Below are 16,987 nucleotides of genomic sequence, written 5' to 3'. Positions count from 1 at the left end.
ATACCCCCATCCATATATACCACAACATTCTATGGGAAAGCAACTATCAGACCCATTTTTACAAAATCTTCCATGGGTAATGCTACCATTGTACCAAAACCATCTTCGATGAAAAACCACCTATATTTTCTAGGGAAGCTCTAGATGACCTCACGACCAATTGAAAATGGTCCGGGGAACAATTTTTCACTTACATTGGGATCTATGGAAGCCTAGCTACCCCACATGTCCTCCCTCTCTATGTACCAGACAAACATTTGGCCAAAGAAGTAGCATATCAAACTATGGGAAATGGATTGACCAAATCTTTAAAGGAAGCCAAGAAATATGTTTGGCCACCTTTTCCTATTCACTATGGAGTTTTTACTCTGGAGAATTTCAAGCGTGCAACACTTGAAACTAATAAAATTCTATGCATGAAATTTCCCATTGTCCAACCTAGGCAATACGCCCAATCAAGAAAGTTCAAAATATCACACCACAATTCAAAGTGAGGCAATTCCAGCATGAACCAGATGATTTAAATGACCTTTTCGAGACATCCACACATTATCGACAAGTAGATAGATTAGCCAATGCTCGCTTGAGCCCAGTGGATTTGGAGAAATTCAAAGAATATAGGAACAACAAGTTGGAAAATATCCCCCTCGACATACTAAGTATTTCACAACTAGTTCTACATCAAGAACCAGTTACAACTCAAGTCCCAAACGAACCTGAATTCAAGAAGGGAAACAATGAAAGTACATTAACAACACAACAAACTAATGAATCGTTCTCTACCTATGATTTGGATAAGGTATGGGAACAATTTGACAAGATTGTCAATACAGCCTCACAGGAAACTCAGACCACAAATCCTATAGAAATCCTTAAAACTCCTGAGGTTACCAAGAAGATTCCACTCACTATTGGATCTTCTGATAAGTTAGTCAACACTGATGACTTGGAAGTTATCCCAAAACACCCCACATTAACAACACAACAGACTAATGAATCGTTGTCTACCAGCGATTTGGATAAGGTATGGGAACAATTTGACAAGATTGTCAATACAGCCTCACAGGAAACTTAGAATACAGATCCTATATAAATCCTTAAAACTTCTAAGGTTACTAAGAAGATTCCGCTCACTATTAGATCTTCTGATAATCCAATTCGCACCAATGACTTGGAACTCATCCCGGAACACCCCATATCTGAATTTGTACTCAATATTAAAGAGATACCTCCCTTGGATGTATTCTACAGCCCAAAACATAAAGTTTTCATAACAAGGCAAAAGAAGAGGAAGAGAACAGAGCAATATTAGGCCTTAATTCCTGGAAATATACCTTTAGATGTCTTATGGAAGGATTCTCAAATCAACCCTGGAAATGATGTCATAAGATTGTCTCAATTCACAGGGGCATATCCTACAACTACTATTGACAAAGCCTCATAAATACAACTTTTGCTCAGGAAAAAGGATGATAAAATCTTGCAATTAGAACAGGCATTATCAAATGCAAGATAGAGTATTGGTGAAGAATGGAAGGTACAAATGACACAATTGTAGAAGAGCTTTGATGAAATGAAGCTTCAACATGAAGCAAACATCAGAAGCAAGGATGAGCAACTGCAACAACTTCAGCTTAGGATTGATCAACTCAAAGATAATCCTAAGCTTGAAGAATTCAAGAAGGAAGCAGCAGAACTCAACACTCTCCTGGCTCAACAATAGGTTTCATTTTGCCAAAAGATGACAATAGTCAATGATCTATGTAAGACAAGTGATTCATTGATGAATCAGTTGTCTAGCCTGAGGACATACTTCGATGACATAGAAGAAAAGATCTCTGACTATATTACCTAGCAGGAGAGTATAGAAGGCATGGACACCAATCCGCCAAGGATTCAAGACACACAAAATGAAATCATTTTTCGAGATTAGGATATGAGAATGAAACAGGAAGATGTAAGCATCTTCGGTGCAAGGGGCGTCGTAAATAATATGGAGACCATTCATGATAACCTTTTCAATACCAACTTGATTCAAGAATTCCCCATAGATACATTGCCTAATGTCAAGATACTAATGAAGCATTAGCAGTATTGGTCCAAGACAAAGGCAGATAACATAAAAAATTTATCTTAGTTAAACTGTGAACATTAATGGCAACACTTAGTTAAACTGCATAGCCAATGGATTATATTACAGTGTTTGACAAATACTACTGTTCACATGTTGCCAGCACTCTCCGATGTGATTTATGTGGGCCAGATGTGATTAAACACAAATCATCCTCGAGAATTAAAGCCCATAATGGATATTTATGAAACTGGGAAGCAAATGAAAGCACAGCAGACTTCTCATTCTGGATGATTTGTTCAAAGAGAATCTATTTTTGTCTTTTAGTTTTATATTAAGGAGGGTTGTTTGAACCTCCTCGGCATTTTAAGTATTCGTTATTTTTGTAATATATATTTTTATTTATAAATACCCCTTTCATGTATTTAGAAGGGTATTCTAAATTGTTGTAAGGAAACTTAAGAGACTCGCACTATTGTATCTTTCAAGTATCTTAATAGGAAGGAGGAACCAAGACTTTTTTCTTTCCATGAGAAGAGAATTGATCTATCGGGTACTATTATCCTTATTTTATTGTTGTGTTTATATTTGATGACAGTCACATTTTCTTTATTGTTTTGTTGTGTATGATCTTATATATTGTTGAATACTTATTCACTATTGAAGAGTGTGAAGTTGTTATTCTTAAACATATTGTAGAAACAACAAAATCTTATATGTGATATGTTTAAAAAAAAATAATTTGATTAACTATTTAATCAAATTAATCATCTTTCTTATATTTATTTCTTGAAATTATATATGATCTATATTGTTTAGCATATTAGAGAATCTTTAAATCACAGAATAGGGATAAGTTTAATCCCGAGAAATAGATAGTTAGATATATATATGTTTGTATTACTTTTGTCTCTATCCACCACATCCATTTTACTTATGATTACACTCCAAATCGCATCATATATACTTAAAGGGAAACGAGTCCCTTCATCCCCTATTGGAGCCACTATTCCAAACTGATACGGAATGTTTTTCAAATTCTCGACCAGGTGGTTATCCCCGATGTTCAGGTAGAAAAATTCAAAGCCTTCAACAAGACCATGTCAAGTTTGGATTCTAGAACATAAGGATGAAAAAGATGACCAAGCCCTCATTTGTGTGGAGAGGGAGCTATGGAGAAAAGACAAAACGAAGAGTGCACAAGCATTATAACTTATCTAGAGAGTGGACGAAGATGTGTTCCAAAAGATTATGACCACATCATTAGCAAAGACAACATGGGAGAATTTGGAGACAAGCTATAAAGGTATGACCAAATTCAATATTTTTAAGTTGTAGAATACTAGGAGAAATTTTGAAAGTATGCAGATCAAGGAAACAAAGGATATCGATTCATTCATGAATTAGGTTTTGACTATAGTAAACCAATTAAGTACTTATGGTGATGAAATAGAAGATCAAAAAATGGTTGAGAAGGTCCTAAGATCTTTTTCTAACAATTTTTTTGTTGTAGTAACAATTGTAGAAGAATCCAAGGATTTGCCAACGCTGACATTTGATGAGTTGATGGGATCATTTCTATCTCGTGAGGCAAGGATAGACAGAACTAAGGATTCCACCTTCGAGACAACTTTTAAAACCCATGTTTCTTTGTTAAGAGATAGAGATCACAACAAAGGTAGACTGAGAGGCAGAGGATGAGGTAGAAGACATGGTGGTTAGAGATATGCAGAGATGAGCAGGAACAAGAAATTTGAAGCAACAACAGAAGCTTCAAAAACAATCAAAGAGTTGATAAATCAAATGTGATATTTTATTATTGTAATAAATTTGGTCACTATGCCCATGATTTTTGGAAGAGACAATTAATCAAGGAAAGCAGAGAACTAATGTCACTATAGAGAATATTGACTCCATGTTCCTAGATTTCCATACAATCCATGAACCTTCTGATAATTTTTGGCTATTAGACAGTGGTTGCAGTAACCACATGACAAGAAATAAGAATTTCGTCACAAATATGGATCAATCTGTGAAGACAAAGGTAAATTTGGCCACTGGAAAGACTATGGATGTAGATGGAAAAGGAGTGTTCAACATTCTGATCAAGTAGGGGGAGCCAAAGACAATTTCAGAGGTGTTTATGTCCTTGGTATCAAACATAATATGAAAAGTGTTAGTCAGTTAATGTAGAAATGATACAAGGTTATCTTTCAGGGACAAGAGTGTGTTATATATGATATGCCTCCAAGAAAGTATCTGATAGAAAAGGTGCAGATGACGGGGAACAAAATATTTTCTCTAATCATAAATTATAGTGATAAGTTAAGTTCTTTTATAGTTGCATGTTCTAATGATTACTAGTTATGGCAATTTTGTTTTGGACACATGAATTAGAAAATAAAATAAAATAAAATAAATAAATAAATTAAAAAAAAATGGAGTCTATAAAATAAGAAATCGGCAGAAGAGAAGCCATATTGTTGGACTGAGTGCTTCTAAACTCTAAGATTTCTTGTTTTCATATTGTAATGCTCTGTAAGTTTTCTTTTTCAGCAGCAAAATGATTTTTCTGATTGGGGAGGAATTCTCTTGATGCATAGGTGCATAATTCTTCTTCTTTGTTTTCCTCCTTTCTTTCAAAAAGAACGGTTGCCCAAAAATCATCTGAGGCATCTGTTTGTAAAATTAACAATCCTTCTCCTAGAGGCTGCGATTTTGGTAGGGACTTACATTCTTCTTTGAGATTTTTAACAGCGGCAGTGGCTTGACTAGACCATCCTGATTTTAAATGCTTTCGAATAGGAGCAGTTTTTTCAGATAGTCTAGGAATGTATTTATGGATGTAATTTAAAACACCCAAAAATCTCTGAATCATTTTGGTGTCTTTGAGTTCATCAGGGAACTCAACAAGCTTTGTTAGCACATGCGGCTGCATCTATATATGTCCATCAATTACATGAATTCCAAGGAAATCAATATCATTTTGGAATAACACCATTTTCTTTTCTGAGAGGACAATACCATGAGCTTGAAATTCTTGAAAGAATATTTCTAGATGAGCCAAATGTGTTTGTAAATCTGGACTATGGATTAAAATATCATCATTGTAAGTTATGATAAAATCATACTTACCAAATATAAAATCCATTCTCTTCTAGAAGAAAGCAGGAGCATTCTTTAATCCACATGGAACAACTTTCCATTAGTAAAATCCTGCAAGGCATGTGAATGATGTGTTATGTCTGTCTGCTTCTTCAATCTGAATCTGGTAATAACCAGATTTCATATCAAATTTACTGAAGATTTTACTCTTCTGAATTTTCTACATTATTACTTCTTGACGAGGTAAGGGATAATGAAAGCTTTGAGTGATTGCATTCAATGGTTTGTAATTAATCACCATTCTTGCTTTACCTCGAACTATTTCGGAATGATTGCGAACCAAAAATGCAGAACATGAATAATGGGAAACACTCGGTTCAATCAATCTCAACTTCAACAATTCTTCAATCTGTTTTTTGATTTCTTGTTCATCAGAAGGAGTACAAGGAATTAATTTACCTTTTACTCCATTATCATGCATGGTCACAATTTCTTGCTTGGGGCTCTCTTTTTCCCAAAACTTCTGAGGGTCTTCTGAGCAGCTTTTAACTAACCTCTGGTATATAGAGATTTGTTCCTGAGTCCATTGCGGATCTATTGCTGCTTTTTGTTTTGTTTTGAGAGCTTCTTTTTCTTCATAAATCTGCAGTACTTTCTGCCAATCTTTGGAATCATTTTTTGGCTTTCTTGTACTGGTCTTCTTCTGGCTTTCTCTTCTTACTTCAGAGTCTGCAAATTTTAATCTCGGAATAGAGATTGCTTGTTTTTTGAAATTGAAGATAACTTTATCTTCGCTAATAGTCACGGGAAAAACAGAATTGATAAATGGCATACCCAGAATTAAACTGGCAGATGGGTCGTAATGCTGTATAGCAGATATCTTGACAATCTTCCCACTTATTTTTAAAGAAATATTATCCACATAGTGAGTAAGATTAACTGTACCTCCAATTGTTTCTGAAATCAGGATATTTTGGAGAGGTTTCCATAATCCTTTAAACAACGATGGTCTGGCAAGATTGTTTGAGCCACCGGTATCAATAAATGCATCAAGATCTATCCAACTATTTTTAACCTGCACGGAGACTGGTATATACAAAAGATTATTTGTTTTTAACATTTTCTTCAAGAAAGTTTGTTCTGCTGGTGGGTCGAATTCAGGAACTGGCATTGAAGATGTTTGTCCAATATTTTTTTGATATGGACAAAAAGAGTTTAACTGAGGGAGAATAGGGATAACCTGTTTTCCTTTGTCTTTCTCTGGTGGGAGAGACCAACATAAAGATTCTGTTTCACTGGTTTCAACACTGTCTGTGTTAGTCTCAAATTCTTCACTGTAATGAAGTTCTTCTTCTTCATCTTCAATTGAAAATTCATCAATAGAACAATCATAACAAATATTCATTTTCTGAACAGAATTGACTAACTCTTCGTCTTCTGAAAAAGAAGCATCAGTTAACATATATACATCTGATGGTTCTTCTTCTGATTGTACAACAGACCAATCATCACAAAATTCTTCAATATCTACACATGCTTTCAATTTACTGGATGTGCTTTTTGGACAAGCATGAGCATAGTGTCCTTCCTGTTTGCATATGAAACAACAATTGTTTTTGGTTCTCGGCTATTTCCTTTTCTTTAGAAATCTGAAATTTTTAAAAGGTCATTTGGGATTTGCAATTTTCTTGGTCTTGAATTTCCCATACCTTTTATGTTTTCTCCTTTTCTTAAATGGTGTCCATGGCAAAGCAGCATGACAAACATTGGCACTGGGAGTTATATCATGTGCCTGTTTTTGCCAACAGAGATATTTGACTTTCTCTTGACACCTGAATAAAATATCTATCCAGTAAATCTAATCTATTGTTTTGCTTTGAAGCTCAATATCTTTAGAAATCAAATCTCCTAGATTTCCTGGTAATTTTGACAGAAAAGAAATTTTCTGAACTGAATCATTTGAAAGATTTTCTTTGTAAACTTTGGCCATAAAATCTTGACCAAAAGCTTCAAGATATTTTAAATCTTTCAATTCCATTCTAGCAAGGTTTGTAATAATTTGCTTCTTCTCATCTATTGGCTCAGGGACAAACTGTGTTTTCAGTAGTACCTCTAGAGTAGAAAGTCCTACTACAATGACTGCTTGTCATTCCGACTCAGGAGGTCCAATCCACCAGTCATAAACTATTACGGCCATTATTTTCTCTGCTAGAACAAATATGGACATATTATCGAGCTTTGTAGTTACTTTCATTTGGTATAATCCTCCGATCCATATTCTAATTGATTCAGCTGGATTTTTTGATTTGTCCAAATCCAAAATATAACCGCTAGAATTAGAAGCAAATAGATCTTCTTCTATTCTAGGATATTTTTGGACTTCTTTAACAAAATTTTCTTTTTGGATTGATGGCATGATAAAAGATGGAAACTTAGAAGTTGCATTTTCAAGAGTCACTATTTCTGCTTTTGTTTTTCTTGGCTTTTCTGGAATAGACTCTATTTTCATTGGTTTAAAAGGTGTTTCAGAGGTGCTAGCTTCTGTTTCTTCTAAATCCCAAAAATTTGGGGTCGACATATCTATAGAAAATTTTGAGCTTTGAGCTGCTTTAGATTTTCTTCTTCTTTCCTTTTTCTGCATCCTTGCCTCTTTCTCAGCTCTTTCTTCTTGTTGTTCATCATGTAAGAGCTTGAGATTGGCTAGAATGAGCTCATTTTGTGCACCCAGATCATCTATAGCATTTTCAGCATAAGAACACCATGTGGTAATATAATTACCAATTTGATACAACTGGTCTAAATCATTTGTATTTAAGGAGTTGTGTTCAACTAAAGGGGCACAATCAGCTCTTGTAGGAGGTTGCTTTGAGGAGGACGAAGTAGTACAAAATTTCATCTTTGGTGGCCATTTACCTCCTTTTACAAAGCGACGATTAGCATATTTCCATTCTTCAACTGGGGCTATCTGGGAATTAGAAATTCTAAACATCTTATTTACAGCAAGAAAAGGCTTAACTTCAGGTATATACAATTCATTTGAAGATAACATAGGTTGACTAGAGGTGTTGGCTGTTTGGGCAGAGGATTCTGTGGATTCTGAGACTGGTAATGCATATTTTCTCGGATGAACGATGGGTTACGAGATGGAAGGCTTCTCTTGAAGTATTCTTATTTTACCTTCTTACAACAAAGCTCTTCTTGTCAGGCTTCCTGGTTTCTTTTCATGAGCTAAAGACTTGTATTGAAAATACCAGTCGTGTGGTAAACCTATAGAATCATAAGATACTCCCTCTACTTGTGCATTGTTTAAACCAACTGACACACAATCTCTGAGCACTGGCTGTTTTAATTTCAGATGGACTGTATTAGTCAACTGGAAGGATGTATGAATTATTACAGATAAAAATTCACTTTCATCAACCATCTGTAATCCTTGAACTCCTACCATGAGTTTCCAACAATCTTTCAGATGAGGATCCGTAAGATTAATAGAGTAATCAAGGAAAATCATTCCATATTGACAACCAGTAGATAGGTTACCAACAATGGTACCTATTCTAGCATGATCATAGTTCTGGTGTCTAGTATCAAACACTTCAGATATGCACAGAGTATTTAAGCCATGTCTAAACAAAGGGGCCAAACCTATCCTTATACCTCCAAAATGTAAATAGGAATATTTTTTGTCTTTTGCATATTGGCGAAATTTTTTGATTTCTTTAGTGGTAAACAAAGAGAGACACAATTTGTACAGAAGGACCTGAGATTTTGATTTTAACTTCCACTTCTTTTAGAAGCATTTTCTTCTGAAAGATATTAGAGAGAGGAGTTTTATAAACATCAGTTGCATGAAGAGTTGGAGGATTCCAACTTTCAGGATTCTCTACTATCTCTAATTCTTTTTCAGAATCGATTTCCTTTTCAAGAGATCTAGAATCAACTTCAGTAACAACACGTCTTTCCAGAGTAGAAAAGGATCTGATTAAACTAGCCATTAGCAACGTTGCAGGGCTTTGATACCAGACAGAAAAGATTGAGAGAAAAGATCATGAACCAACCTCTTAAATAAAAGTAGTTCCTTGAGACGGTATCTTCTAGCACTTGTTGCACGCATCTACTGCACCTTGGCCTCTCCTCAGGCACTTCCCTTAGCAGCGTTACTAACGACTCCTTTGCAACCTTACTGATACTTAGAAGAAGATATCAAGCGAACAACTCAACTTAGAGTAAAAGGTGCACGAAGCTTTTATTAACTCAAAAAGAAAACTTACAGAGCATTACAATATGAAAATAAGAAATCTCAGAGTTTAGAATCACTCAGTCCAACAATATGGCTTCTCTTTTGCTGATTTCTTATTTTATAGACTCGTTTTTTTTTTTTCTTTTTTTTTTTAAGACATGACACAAAGTGGAAATAATTGAGGGTCCTGTTGGCATTTCCATAGTCCGATGGTGTCTACTCAATATTCTAGTACAATAATTCAAAAACACACTAAGAACAATAATTCAAAGTGGAAATAATTGAGGGTCTTGTTGGCACTTCCATAGTCCGACGGTGTCTATTCAATATTCCAGTACAATAATTCAAAAGCACAATAATTCAAACTTTCACTATTTACAAGGAATCTAAGGACGTTCACCATGGTCCCTTAGGGCTGCGGTCTGAGTCATAATCATCGAATTCATCAAAAGATGGATTCTCTTTTAGATATGCTTCCTCCATTAATTTTAGATATTTTTCTTCGTAGTCTGGCTCGGTGGGGTCTTGAGCATCTTGGTACACATCTAAAAACAAAGTTTCCTTTCCTTTTGAAGATGTTATTGCTGCTTTAGAGGACTGTTCGACTTCCAACTTTATTCGATCCTTGTAGGCATGATGGCTTTGGTAGGGTAACTTGAATGGGTCATCTTTCTTTCTCCATCTATTGATGTAAGATGTAGGATTTATCTCAATATCTAAGAAAGAATCTTTATGTGCTTTTGAGAAAGCTATCATCTATTGCACTGGTAATTCTATTCCATCCAATAATTCCCATTTGAAAATCTGGAACATACTAGTAGTTGTTTCGATGGTGTGTTGTACCCAGATTTTACAGTGATCACTAACACCTTCCTTTTCTTGCCATCCAAACTCAAAATTGAATGCTGTGCATACCCTGGTTGATAATAACAAACTAATCAAACATATAGTATCTGCAATCCAATTTCCAAAACTTACTCCAACTGTGATTAATGCCTTTTGATTCACTGAAAACTTTAAAACAAGATGCTTCCCTTGTGATTTGGTCAATTTTTTGATAATATGAGTTTTTTCAGCCAAATTTTGCATGGGAATTCTTTTAACCACCCCAAAACTCTATTTACTTCATCCTTATTTTTTGCAAATGCGGAACTTTCTGAAAACTGATTTGCAAAAACCTGTGAAAAGGGATTTGGCTCAATAGCATTTCTTATTTCTGGGCTATTAAAATCCCATGGTGTTGAAAAGATTTTAATATACTATAGAGTTCTTTCTACACATTGAGATTGTCTTTCAACCTATTTCTTCTTGCAGTATCCGTCCTTGATTTCCCAATCTGCAAAGGGCTCGAAGATTTCATACTAAGGAAAAGCATCTGAAAGCATATAATTTGGATCTATTCTTTGTAGATATGATGCTTCCATTTCCTTGAACAGGATTACCTTCCATCAAAGAAACTTCTAGTATTTTTGAGTATTGCATCTTGGGAAAGAAACATTATGAGGGTTTTCCGAAAAGAGTTGCATACAAAGAAAAGAAGCCACTAGAGATGGTTCATACAAACTTGTGTGGATCTATGAGGACATATTTGATTTGTTGAAGTTGTTACTTCCTCACTTTTATTAATGATTTTAGTATAAAGACTTGGGTTTATTTCTTGAAGAAGAAGTCTAAAACTTTTGAAAAGTTCAAAGAATTCAAATCCTTAACAGATAACCAAAGTGAGCGTCAGATCAAGGTATTGAGATCATATCATGGTGGAGAACATGATACACACCGCAATAGAATGGTGTAGTAGAGAGAAAACATATAACCATTAAGAACATGGCAAGGAGCATGATGAAAGGAAGAAACTTGTCTAATGAGTATTGGGTAGAAGTAATTGCATGTGTTGTTTATGTGATAAACAAATCTCCTACAAAGAGCATGATGAACAGAGTGTCAGAAGAAGCATGGTTAGTTATGTCTTGTAGTGTATCTCATCTTAGAGTGTTTAGATGTGTAGTGTATGCACATGTACCTAAATAGATAAGAGGCAAGTTGGATGATAAAAGTGAAAAATGTATATTTATTGGTTATAGTGAGAAATCAAAAGCTTATAAGTTGTACAACTCTCTCAACAAGAAGACTATAATAAAAATAGATGTTATGTTCAAAGAACATGAGTCATGGAATGGGACTATAGACAAAAAGTTGATGCAAGAGTACCATTGATGGAAGAAGAGGATGTAGAAGGAAAAGAGCAACTATAATCTCAAGAGAAGACACCAATCAAAGCCACACTAGCAAGGACTCCAATATATTCTGAACAACATGGATTTTCAAGAAGATTAGCAGATCAAAATTCTCCTAGCAATCAGTCAGGTGATGAATCAAGCAATGGTAAGAGAAAAATGAGAAGTCTAAAAGATATTTATGATGATTTGGATGTTAGTTCAAATTTTGCATTGTTTTCATTTCAACCTTCATCATTTGAGGAAGCTATCAGAGATGAAAATTAGGTGCAAGCTATGGATGAAGAAATGGAATCTATTGAAAAGAATGACACTTGGGATTTGGTTGATTTTCCAAAAATATAAAAACCTCATTGGTGTGAAAAGGGTGTACAAGACAAAGTTGAATGAGAAAGGAGAAATTAACAGACCTAAAGCAAGGCTTGTAGAAAAAGTGTTCTCGCAGTAACCGTGAATAGAATTTGGAGAAACATTTTCTCTCGTAGCCAGATTCGATACTGTAAGAGTAGTATTAGCAACAACAACTCAAAACAAGTGGAAAGTGTATCAAATGGTTGTGAAATCGTCCTTATTGAATGGAGTTCTAGAAGAAGAAATCTGTGTGCAACAACCTCTAAGATATGAAGTTGAAGGTCGAGAAGATAAGTTTACAGGTTGAAGAAAGTGCTCTATGGACTCAAATAAGCACCTAGAGCCTGGTATAGTAGAATTGGCAGTTACATGATCAAGAATGAATTTTGCAGAAGCAACATTGAGCCTACCTTGTACACAAAGGTAAATGAGCATGGACATATTTTGATTGTTTGTTTATATGTGGATGACATGATTTATACTGATGATATTGAGTTAGATGAATTTAAAGCAACCATGAGGAAATAATTTGAGATGACATATATTGGTATTATGAAATGTTTTCTTGGTGTAGAAGTTGAGAAATCCAAGCAACGAATTTTTATTTGTCAAAATAAATATGCTAAAGATTTGCTGAAAAGTTTCAAGATGGAAAATAGTAAACTTTCCCCTACACCAGTTGCAACAGATACAAAGTTAAGTAAAGATGATGAAGGATCAAATTTCATCCAAATCTATTCAAATTATTGGTTGGGAGCCTCATGTATCTCTCAGCTACAAGACCAGATTTATGCAACGATTTAGTTTGATTTCTAGATTTATGGAGTCTCTAAAAGACTCACATTGGAGAGAAGACAAAAGAATTATGAGATACATAGATGGAACTACAGATTGTGGCATAATGTATGCAAGCACAAAGAAGAAGGATTTGGTTGGATATATTGACAATGATTTTGCAGGAAGTTTGGATGATGGGAAGAGAAATTTTGGTTATGTGTTTCATCACGGTTCAGGTGCAATATCATGGGCATGCAAGAAGCAAACTATTGTGGCACTTTAATCAATAGAAGAAGAATATGTACCAACAACATCAATAACATGTCAAACAGTATGGTTACAAAGAGTTTTGGATGGAATCAAGTAGAAACAATAAGGATCAACAACAATCTATTGTGACAACACCTCAACAATTGCACTATCCAAGCATACTGTGTTTCATCAAAAGAGAAAGCATATTGATACAAGATATCATTTCATTAGAGAATTCTATTTGAAACCTTGTAAATCGAGTGATCAATTGGCTGATATATTCGCTAAGGCAATAGGAAAATACATATTTGAGTTTCATAGAGGAAACTTGGGTGTTGTAAACCCAATTGAGACTTAGACCAGCAGGCATGTTTGAGTTGGCATGAACCATGTCTTAGTTTAGCAGTCGTAATTAAGGGGGGGTGTTAAAGATAACTAATTGCTCCCGCATGTAGAGTCATCTAAATTTAGAGAGCCAGTTAACTGAGTAAAGAGTGAGTGATTTCGAGTTCAGGTAAAGTCAAACTTAGAGTGTGTGTGCATGTTTGAGTGAGTTTTTAGTCGAAAAAGTTCATTGTAATCAAGTTGTGTGATCAATAGAAAAGTCGTAGCTCGTGTTATTGTTTTGTGTGTGAAATTTTGTGTCTTTCCTCCTTTGTTTTTCCAACATCACTAACATTTTATGACTTTTTGAATTTTGAAATTTCTTGATGTCTCAACTTGCAGCAATGATACTCCACTGTCAATGTTCCGACCCATTCAATCTTCAGATTTTCCACATGATAATATTGAAAAAGAAAATAATTTATAAATGAATTGGTCTCATGGATTCAACTTTTGAACTCATGGTATATAATATTTCATTAATCATAAGATTTAAATCTCTAATCTTATAATACATAACTTTTAAACTCATGGTATATAATATTTCATTAATCATAATATTTCAATCTCTAATCTTATAATACATAACATTGTCAAATTTATCACCACTTGAGATGTTATGAGAATATTAATAACTTATCTTAATAAATAGAAAATGATATATATTATAATTTAATAATTTGATTGGAATTTTATTATAATTTTTTTAATAAAATTGTAATTTTCATTATTTTGAATACATAAATTAAATTAACATTTAAAAAAAATTAATAAAATCTAATTAACAAAATTAAAATTAAAAAAATCTACCAATTGAGAGATCTAAAACTACCCTACACTAAAATAAAATAAGGTACAACTCTATATAATCCTTCTTAATGCACTACATTAAAAAATAATTTTCAAGTGAATTCTCTAAATTAAAATTTAATCAATTTTCACTAAAATAAGGTACAACTTTATATAATCCATCTTAATGCAATACATTAAAAAATCATTTTCAAGTGAACTCTCTGAATTAAAATTTAATCAATTTTCACAAGACAAATAAGCTCGCTAAATTAAAATTTAATTAATTTTCACTATTATAAGACAAATAAAAAAAAATTATAATTTATATATAAATTTATATTTTTATAAATAATTATAATCATAAATTTTTTAAAAGTATATTATTTAAACAATTATAATTTTTTTAGGTAATCATTGTGTAACTAAACCATTGTTAAAAAAATTTAAATTATTAGATAAAAAAATTGTTAAAAACCATAGTTTATGTTATAATGTAAAAATTCCAAGGTTAAGGAAATTTTCAAGGTGTTAAGTTTTAAGTTTATATATACCGTTAAAAAAAAAAATTAATATAATTATGCATAGGGTTTCTAATTTTTTATTTAATTATCAATAATTGGTGGTGGTGGTGGTGGTGGTGGTGAACGTCCATTGAGACCAAATTGGTCTATCAGACCTACAATTTTCTTAATTTTTAATTATCTGGCTCCTCGTCTTTCTTGGCGAGATTGGTGTTGTAGCTTTCTTTTTTTTCTCTACGGTCTTCCAACTTCCTTTATCTTGCATCTCCTTCATCTCTTCTGGTTCTTGGGACATTGGTGTCTTAGCTTCGCGATCTATTGTGTTCGTTCTTTTGAAGATAGTCGGAGAAGAAGTTTGGTCTAGGAGATCTGCTTTGCTGTTAAATGAAGATTTATTTTGTGCGGTATTCGAATCCTCATAACTATTGATTTGTTGGGGGGGGCTTTCTCCTTGCTTGTCTTGAGAGTTGTTTCTTTCTTCCCTGATTTCTTGTGATTCAGAGTTTTCTCTAGAATATTCTTCTTTGATGACAGTGTAGTGTTCTTTTTGTGCTCCTTCCCACCATGTAGATCTGTGGTGGTTTTTTCTAGCAAAATTTTTCTCAGAGGCTTTTGGGCAATTTTTGGCTAGATGCCCTGTTTCAAAGCAAGATCGACATCTGAAGATGCCACTTTCATAATCAAGTTTCTGGTTCCACACATAGTCTTTATTTGTTAGGTTTATCTCAGCTTGGAATTCGGCGCTGAAGTCCATTTCCACACAGATGCATGCATAGGTGGTTCTAGCATATTCCTCTGTTTTTGGGCACCTGCAATAAAATTTCCCAATTGCATTTCCGATGGCTTTTAGCGAGGAGAGATTCCAGAGATGCAAGGGTAGGCTTGGAAATCTCACCCAAACTGGTGCTGAGGTTATCCCTGCTGTAGAGGGATTAAATGATGGGTTCCATGGCTTCATGAATAGGCATGATTTTTCCCAAAACCAAGGGCCAGAATCTAGAATACATTGTCTGCTTTCAGGATTTTCAAAATCTATTATAAAGAAACCCCTAGCACAGGGGTAGAGATTAATTTCATCAAAAATGACAGTTTTCCATACCTCCGAGATCCAATTGTGGAGTGCTGTTAGCCGCGGCCAAAAACCATTGAACCGGCAGATTAGGGCACTTTCGGAAAACTTCAAAGCTTCATCGAGTGAGGCCTGGACCACTTGGATAGTGGGAGCTGGGGCTTCACTGACGATATGGGCAGGAGATTGCCCTCTAGAGGCGGATGAGCCACCAGTTATTTTTGCGAAGCTGGGAGCCATATTTTACTTGCCCGTAGAACCCAACAACAGAAAAATAAGGTAGAAGATAAAATTAGATCTAGATATGGTCGCAGAAGATTAGATCTAGAACTTAGCCGCCTAGATCTAGATCTAGTCGCAAAAAATTAGATCTAAAACCTAGTCGTGAAGGGAAATGGAATTACCTTCAAAAATACCGCTGGACCTGCAAAGCATCACGTAGTGGCCTGCGCATTGGATCAGATCTTGCGGCTCAAAGTAAGATCTGATCAAATTCAATATAAGTCTCTCCTCTGCCGCAGGTCTCGCTGACTTCAGATCTAAATTCCGACTTAATCCGTGCCGATTCAGGCCTCTTCCCGTAGTGGTTCTACCCTATCAGAGACCGAGAGTTGGAGTCGCCGGCATCCATGGCAGGTGTTAAACGTTATACGAAGGGGCGTCAGGCCTGCAACACAATTAAATATATGATAAAGAATTAACCATACATAATATTCTAGAATATTTTTAATATTCCTTTTAATTAAATTAATTAATAAAAAATTGTGAATGAATTGAGTTATGGTATTCTGGCCATGTGGTATTGATAAATCATGCTATTATAACAAAACCTACTTATCAAGAATACCATTGTAAAATGAGAAAATGGTCATGGTTTAGAATCACAATTATAATTTATAAATGCACTCTAATTAAAAATATTTATTTTTAGAATTTGGTGGCAATATAATTTTGAACAAAATTATAATTTCTTATTGTTTAAACTATATTTTAAAATACAAAAATAAATTTAATACCTTCAAAAAAAAATTCTTTAAACCTTACCAGTTAAACAACTTTAATAAAATATTTTATTAAAATTTAAAAAAAAAAAAAAAATTAAAAAATTTAAGGAAAAAACTGCTCAACAGCACATTGTAAATCTCAACATTCAAATAAGTAAGCCATAGTAAATCGAGATATTCAAGTAAA

This window comes from Pinus tabuliformis, chromosome 1_1 (assembly GCF_031772625.1).
Source record: "Pinus tabuliformis cultivar Carrire ecotype Pingquan chromosome 1_1, CPIR1, whole genome shotgun sequence".
Taxonomy (NCBI): Eukaryota; Viridiplantae; Streptophyta; class Pinopsida; order Pinales; family Pinaceae; genus Pinus; species Pinus tabuliformis.
This window is presented reverse-complemented; position numbering follows the sequence as displayed.